The 7,749-nt window shown below is 51.1% G+C and overlaps 1 protein-coding gene and 1 long non-coding RNA gene across 3 annotated transcripts in view; one reads left to right on the top strand and one right to left on the bottom strand.

The window, feature by feature from the left end:
* LOC116867314 overlaps positions 1 to 5,208 on the top strand; it is a 20,352-nt gene extending 15,144 nt beyond the window's left edge. The window contains exon 3 of the long non-coding RNA XR_004382580.1: positions 5,193 to 5,208. This is a non-coding gene — a long non-coding RNA (uncharacterized LOC116867314). The remainder of the gene's footprint in view (positions 1 to 5,192) is intronic.
* Positions 1 to 7,749, bottom strand: part of CPLX1 (complexin 1) — a 33,385-nt gene that overhangs the window by 15,022 nt on the left and 10,614 nt on the right. The gene's annotated exons all lie outside the window — the stretch shown is intronic.

The raw sequence follows: 7,749 nt of genomic DNA, 5'->3' as shown, positions 1-7,749 counted from the left end.
AGGAGGTGGGAGGGGCTGAGGAGGTGGGAGGGGCTGAGGAGGTGGGAGGGGCTGAGGAGGGGGGGCGGGCTGGATCCAAGGTGTGGGTCTCCAACAGCACGCGCAGGGCAGCCTGCTCAGGGCAAAAAGACGGAAAACATGAAGACATCCAGAATTAGGAAAAACGCAAGGGAAATTGCTGCAGATTGAAAGGACATTAATACGACCAAATAATATATTATATCCTAATACGTTGGAAAACGTGAATGAAGCAGATTTTCTAAAAAATGTCAAAAATGGGGAACTGTGTCTAAGAATTCACAGATGGATTCTTTCAAACATTCAAGAAAGATAATTCCAATGATATTTAAAATGTTCTTGGAAAGGAGAAAAAAGAAGGAAATTCCCCAGGTTATTTTTGTGAAATCCACATAAGAGTCATGCCAAAAATTGGCACGGAGAGAGAGCAGTGGGCCAGCTCCCCCTGCAACAGTGGGAAATGCTAAACCAGAGGCGGGCTTAGGGAAGGGAAGCTGGCCTTTCTTGCAGAATTCTACAGGAAAACAGAATCTGTTATCTGTGGGGTCCCTTGTAGGGAAGTAAAGTTGGTTCTATATTAGAAAACTGGGAGGATCCTGATGCCGTCCGTGCCACAGCTGTGACAGCAGCTCTGAGGCCCCTCGGGTAGCCTGGCACCTGACGTTGCCTTCGTCTCCCACGGATGGACAGACAGATGGACTGACACTGGGCAGCCGGCCCTGTCCCTCCACCCTCAAGGCTAGGGGCCAGCAGGGCACACTGATGCTCTCCTCCAGGAGGAGGCCCTGTGGCTTCTGAGAGCCCTGGCCTGCCTGTCCATCGCCACCTGACCCAGGCCCGTCCTACCTCTGACAGGGGTGGGGCTGTGGGGACCTCAGGCAAGCGGTTCCCACGTGCCCTCACCGCATCGCCACTGCAGACAGGTGTCCTCACGAACACAACCCATTTTTAAAACAGTTTTCTGGAGGCATAATTGTAATCCCTCCCACCAAACCACCCCAGACAACTGCTGACCTACTTTCTGTTCTTACAGATTCATGTGTGTTCTCCAGAATTTTGTATAAATGGAATCACAGAACAGGTAGTAACTGGGGAGGCAGGGTCTGCTTCCATCCCTGAGCATAGTACCTGGGAGAGCCACCCGTGCCGTCATGCATGCCAACAGCTCGTCCCTTCTTACCATGGAGGGGGGGGGCCTGTCACACGGATGGACACGATCAGCATCTCCCTTCCCCTGTTGAGGGATATCTGGGTTGCTTCCAGTTTGGGTTTTTGGTGACTGAATTGCTCTGCCCATGTGTGGATGTGTTCTTCCTGTTCCCCTGGGCAGAGGCCTGGCAGGGAATTGCTGAGCTGTATGGTATCTTAGGGCTCTCTCCTTGGGAAACCGCCACACTGTTTTCCAAAGTGGTTGCACCATATTAAAGCCCCAGCAGCGCCAAGCAAGGGTTTGTATTCTCCGTGACCTTGCCCACATGCACTGTTGTCTTTCTTCATGGCTTCAACTGTCCAGCAGGCTGTGACGTGTCTCTGTATGTGCTTAGTTGCTATTTTTACATCTTTCTTGATGGAATAGCTATTCAAAGCTTTTGCATACTTTCAAAAATTAACTTTTTATTTTGAATCTACAGAAAATTTTTGGAGAAAGTACAGAGAGTTCCCACACACCCAGCATCCAGTTTGCCCTGTTAACACATTACAGTAATGTGATATATTTGTCACAATTAATGAGCCACGTTGATAATGATATTACTAACTGAAGTCCATGCTGCGCTCAGACTTCCTTAGTTTTTACCTGATGTCCCTTCTGCTCCATCGTCCAGGACACACATGACATCTCCTTAGGCTCCTCTTGGCTGACAGTTTCCCAGGCTTTCCTTGCATTTGATAACCTCGACAGCTCTGAGGACCTCAGGAATTTTCTGTCTCACAATTAGGATTTGTCTGATGTTCTTCTTCTTCTTTTTTTTTAATGATTTTTATTTATTTATTTGACAGATAGATCACAAGTAGGCAGAGAGGCAGGCAGAGAGAGAGAGAGGAGGAAGCAGGCTCCCCACTGAGCAGAGACCCCGATGCGGAGCTCGATCCCAGGACCCTGGGATCATGACCTGAGCCGAAGGCAGAGGCTTTAACCCACTGAGCCACCCAGGTGCCCCTGTCTGATGTTCTTCTTAAGACTGGACTGAGGTTCTGGGTTTGGGGAGGAGGACCCCAGTGCTGGGTGCCTGTCTCAACACATCATGTCTAGGGCAGCTGGAAGCAGCATGACTCCTCACCTCTGAGCTGACCCTGACTTCCCAGCCTGGTCCACTTGCAAGGCAAGCACTAATGTCCATGGCCTTGAGCTTCTGTCTGTCTCTTAATTGGGTTGCTGGTCTTCTTACTGGACAGCAAGAGTTCTTTATAGATTTTGGATACAAGTTTGACTTTATCTTAAAGAGGTAGTTTTTGGTTTTCTTTTCCCCCCATTCCCCTCTAAACACAGCTTTCGTGAATCCCAGAAATTTTTATTTTATTTCCATTCAGTTTACAATCCTTTTTTAAAAAGATTTTATCTATTCATTTGTCAGAGAGAGAGAGAGTGCGCATGCGTGTACGTGCCGAAGCAGGGAGAGCAGCAGAGGCAGAGGGAGAAGCAGGCTCCCCACTGAGCAGGGAGCCTGATTCGGGGCTCGATCCCAGGACCCCAGATCATGACCAGAGCCAAAGACAGACATTGTACCAACAGAGCCCCTCAGTTTAAAATACTTTCTAATTTCCCTTTAGATTGCTTCTCAGACCCATGGGTTGTTTAGAAGTGTGGTGTTTCATTTCCAAGTATTTGGGGGGACTTTCCAGATATCTTTCTGTTATCTGTTTCTTGTTCCACCCGCTGCAGTCAGAGAACTGACTGCGTGACTGAGATCTTCCACATTCACTATGACTTGTTTTATGGCCCTGAACACGGTCCAGGCTCGTACCTGCTCTGTGTGTCTGGGAAGAATGCATATTCCAGCCTCGCTGGGACTGTCCCCCGAAATCCATCAGCTTGGGGCCGCGGATGGTGCTGTTCAGTCCCATACGTCCTTGCCACTTTTCTGTCTGTTCCAGCAACTACTGAGTATCCCCACCTCAACCTGGGAATTTGTCTGTTTGCCATGTAAACTACCTGTCTGTTTTCACGAACGCACCTTGAAGCTCAAATTCGGGGTAGAAACGGTTGAGGCTGTTAGGCCCTCCTGATCCATCGGCATCTCTGTCACAGGAGAGAAACTTCTTCAACCCTGGTAATAGTCTCTGCTCTGAAATCGACTTTGTATGATATTAACAATGTGCACTCCAGCATTCTTTTGATCAAAATTAGCATGGCTTGTCTCGTCCATCTTTTTACTTTTTACACCTTTATATTTAAAGTGAGTTTCTTTTAGGTAGCATAAAGTTGGGTCTTGACTTTCTACCCAATTTGACAATCTCTGCCCCTTAACGAGAGAGCTCCAATAGCCAGAGCAGAAAAGGCCATGGATGCCGGTGCACCTGCGTGTCAGCACAGGAAAAACAGACAGCCGGGCTGTGGGGGAAGCACCCGCACACTAAGGGTGGATCTGGTCCCGCTCAATGAAGCCCCAAAATCAGACAGGAAAGAATCTGAGTATCTAAGCAGCTTGACCACATCTGGAAAAAAGCTTACGAATATATTTAGGAAAACAAAAATATACAGCACCCAACAGTGTGAAACTCAGAATGTCTGGCATCCAGTGAAAAAGTACCAGACGCGCCAGGAAGAGGGAAGCCCCAGCCCACGACGAGGAAACTCCACCCCCCAAGCCCTGCCCAGCCTACAGGAACACGCGGAAGAGACACCCAGACGCCACAGAGTTAAATGGCAAAGCTAAAAGCACAGAAAGGGTTAGTAAATAACAGGACATTCACCTCAGATGTACAGATCATAAATATGGCAACTACAAGATATCAAAAATTGCACTGAATAAATGAAAGATGAATTAAAGTTAAAATTAAAAATTAATTTAAAACGAGAGCATTTTATCTGGTCAACCTGCACTAGCTGAGGAAATCCCAGGTGGGGAACATTACCCAGCTCATCAGGGACACAGATCTGTGGGGTCTCTGCAAAGAGCAGGCAGGGAAGGTGTGTCAGAAGGATTTCAGCTCTGCACACCTTTCTACCGTCTGTACTCCCCTCAGCGAGGATGCAACAGTCTTCCAAGAGGTCACCCCTCCTGCAATCCCAGCACCCACACATCCATCTGTCTGCCAGGCTGCCCTGAAGACCGGTCGCCTGCTGGGAGTTACAGCTGCCAGGCACCTGTCCCTGCCAGCCACGGCACCCGACTTCATGTTTGCTGATTGGTCCCCAGACTCGAGTGTGAGCTTCATCAAGACAGATCCCATCTGCGGGTCCGGTTCATGGAAGGAAGGCAGTAAATCTGATGGTAGATCCCGTGATGACGGGTCAGTGTCAGTCAAGTCGACAGCCGAGAACCAAGCTCACACCAGGCGACCCGACACCAGGCTGATTCCAATCACCCAGGGCCGCGTGCCCAGGTTCACACACGTGCCCATGCGGGGACGGTGCATCGAGGCTGGTTAAACGTGATGATGGAACACCCCTCTCTGCACCTCCAGAAACGGGAGTAAAGACATTTATAAGTATAACTACACGAGGTCTGACAGCAGAGGAGATGAGAGATTGAGGTCCGACAGGGGGGATGGCCGACACGGCAGCCCCCTGAGCAGAGGGAGCCACTGGGATGCAGATCCGCCCACGGAGCCTGAGGTGCCTGTGGGGTCGCAGGGCGGGGGGGCACGGGCTGGGCTGGGGTCTGCACGGAGGACCTGGGCTCCCTGCTCCGGAGTCCACTGCCCAAGCCGCAGGGGGGAATCAAGGAGTCATGTCCCTGGGGAAGCCAAACCAGGCCCCACAGATGCAGGCACCAGCGACAGAGGTGATGGTCCAGCTCCAAAGCGGGTTCAGTGGACTTCTGCTTCCAGATAAAGAAGACCCCCCCCAGGCCCCCGTCCACTGCCCTGCTGCAGACCCTGATGTCCCGCCACACACGGTCCACTTCTAGAGAAGTGGAACTAGACATCTGCACAAGACCTAAAGACCCCAATACCTGGGGACCCCAAGGTATCCCATCATACACACGTGTGTGTCCCACAGGGCAGCCCAGGGTCCCCTGCAGCACATGAGACAGGCAGACAGGCATTCGTAGCACACTCGGAAAGACAAACGCACAGCCAAGAAAAGCCTCCACCATGAAGGCAGCTCCCAAATCAGGGGCTGGAGGGCCCCAGAAAGGAGAGAGGACCGAGGACCAGGGCACTCTTTAAACAGGGTTGTTTAGAACACACAAAAGAGCTCTTGGAGTTTAAAAATATAAATGTAGAGAGAAAAAATTCAGTTGTTGAAGAGTTAGGAAATAAAATTGAGGAGACATCCCAGAGAGTAGAATAAGAGACACAGAGATGAAAGATAAGAGAGAAGCACAGAAGAAGGCAGAGAACCCACTCAGGAGAGTCCCCGAGGCAGGGAGGATGAGCCCTCGGTGGGGCAGCCATGGGGGCAACAGAGATCAAGGTCCAGGGTAGGTGAAGGGCCTGAGAATCCCAAAACGTCGGGATGCCAGGGTTGGAGAGAAAAACCGTACAAGCCTCCCAAGAGAAGAGATAAAAGCAGGTCACATAAAGGGCACTGGGAATAAGAATAGCATCGATGATTCAACAGCAACTTGAGAATCTGGAGACAACAGGAAAATAACTTCACAATTCGAGGGGCAAAACTCTTTGAATCTAAAATGTTATTTGTAACCAACCACGCGTGAAGGCACAAGACAGAGACTCCCTGTCTGCACCATCACAGAAAGCTCCCAAGGACCCAGCCGGGGTCCAGTGACTGCCTAAGCAGCAACCAGGGCCTGTGGGAGCAAGTGTGAGGTGCCAGGGTCCTGGGGCAGCTTCTCCAGAGGAAACACAGCAACCAGTCCATTTGGGACTGTTGACTGCACCCAAGTGTTGTGGGGAGGGCTGTTTTGCTGGTGTGGAAAGCCTGAGAAACAATCCACAGAAAATTAGGCAAATGGAAAATGAGCCCTATGTTAGCAATGGGGCAGACCAAAGACTTTCTAAGAAAGAAGTGTATTTGCACTGCCCCGCCTGGCTCATCAGGGACACTGTTTACGTGCTCACGATGGTACCAGCCCCGCGGCTGATACAGCCACATAAGGAGCACGGGGCAGGAGGTTTGCGAGAGCTCGGTGCCCCCCCGCCCCCCGTCCAATAACGTCTGAGCTGATCCCAGTGAGCACACGATGAGGAGCAGAGAGGGAGGCATGCACGCAGGGACAGCACCCGTGGGCTGACTCCGTATTATCCCGTTCAGTCGGGATGAAATTACACCGTCACCCCACGCCTCTGTCAGGAGGATGGGGGAGCCCTGGAACTATCTGAAGACGGTGCCTTGAACTCAGAGTGAAGTCCAGGCCGACCCCGCAGCCCTCCAGCTGAAGGGACAGGTTTCACCCCCCTTCTGGGGGCAAGAGAGTGACACGCCAGTGTTTCCCACTGAACCCCACTTGAAACCAGTCACCCTGCCAGGTTAGTACCCTGCTGGGGTTAACCTGCTGACCCTCTTGAACGAGTTCTAATAACCAACAGCATAAAGGACTTTGCAGAGTCTTTTAAAATTAGAAATAGATCCGAAGGCATCCCTCCTTGAAAAAGTACTTTTAAGTAAAGTAATGAGCGATTCTAACAAGTGCCATCTAAAATTTCCCTACCACTTTTTCATATTCTTGTGTTATTTCAATTCCCCACAATAAGCACACACTTTCATGTTAAAAAATAAATACGTGTAACTATCTCTTACAAAGTTGAATGCAAAGATCAAAATATCCTTTCTATATTAACAGGACCTACTGCAACCCTAGTCCCCTGGATCCACATCCCAAGGCCCAAAGGTGGGCATGACATAGGGAGGGCCCAGGGGGGCCCGGAACTCCAGGAACAACATGGACGAGGGCTGCCGGTACACCGTATCATTCTGGCCCATGGTCATTAGAGCTTAAATAACATTTTGGAAGTGCCCATAGTTTCCAAAACCTGCAGCAGGCTTTTAAAAAGAAAACTTAGTCCATCCATTAAGATAAAATAAGTTAAACAACACGAAAGCATTTTAGGAAGGTGTGAGTGAAGCTGGCAGAGGTCGGATCCGTGACCGCCATGGCGCCTACCTGCTGTGGCAGGGCCCCCCTCACTGGATGCCCACCCCCTTGCCCCAGAGAGGAGGGGCGAGCTTGGACTCTCCTAGCCAACCTGGTCAAGGAACGAATGAGCTTTTGGGGAGAAATGAAGCCTGCCATGGGCCACGGGGCCACTGCATCTCCTGCCCTCAGCCTGCTGCTCAAGGTCAAAACTCACGGTCCTTGCTGGCCCAGAGCTGAGCCTCTCCTGAGCGCTGGGTGCAAAGCCTGGGTACCCCCCACCATGCCCTTAGGAAGGGCGGCACCAGACACTGGGGGCCCCATCTCACCCTGCTGCCATGGAGCTCAGGGCCTGGGCCTAATGGCTGGAGGGTGACCCACAGATGCAGCCTGCTAGCCTCCAACCGGAGCGGCTGCACTGAAAGCACGCCCATGATGGTCTGCGAGGCCCCTCGGGTTTCTGTGCGTGCTTGGAAGGACCCAGATCTCCTCTTCTCTGCCTGTCCATGCCTTCTGTGGTTTTTGTAAG

Source organism: Lontra canadensis, unplaced genomic scaffold (assembly GCF_010015895.1).
Source record: "Lontra canadensis isolate GAN:19392208 unplaced genomic scaffold, GSC_riverotter_1.0 scaffold1, whole genome shotgun sequence".
Lineage (NCBI taxonomy): Eukaryota > Metazoa > Chordata > Mammalia > Carnivora > Mustelidae > Lontra > Lontra canadensis.
This window is presented reverse-complemented; position numbering and strand designations above follow the sequence as displayed.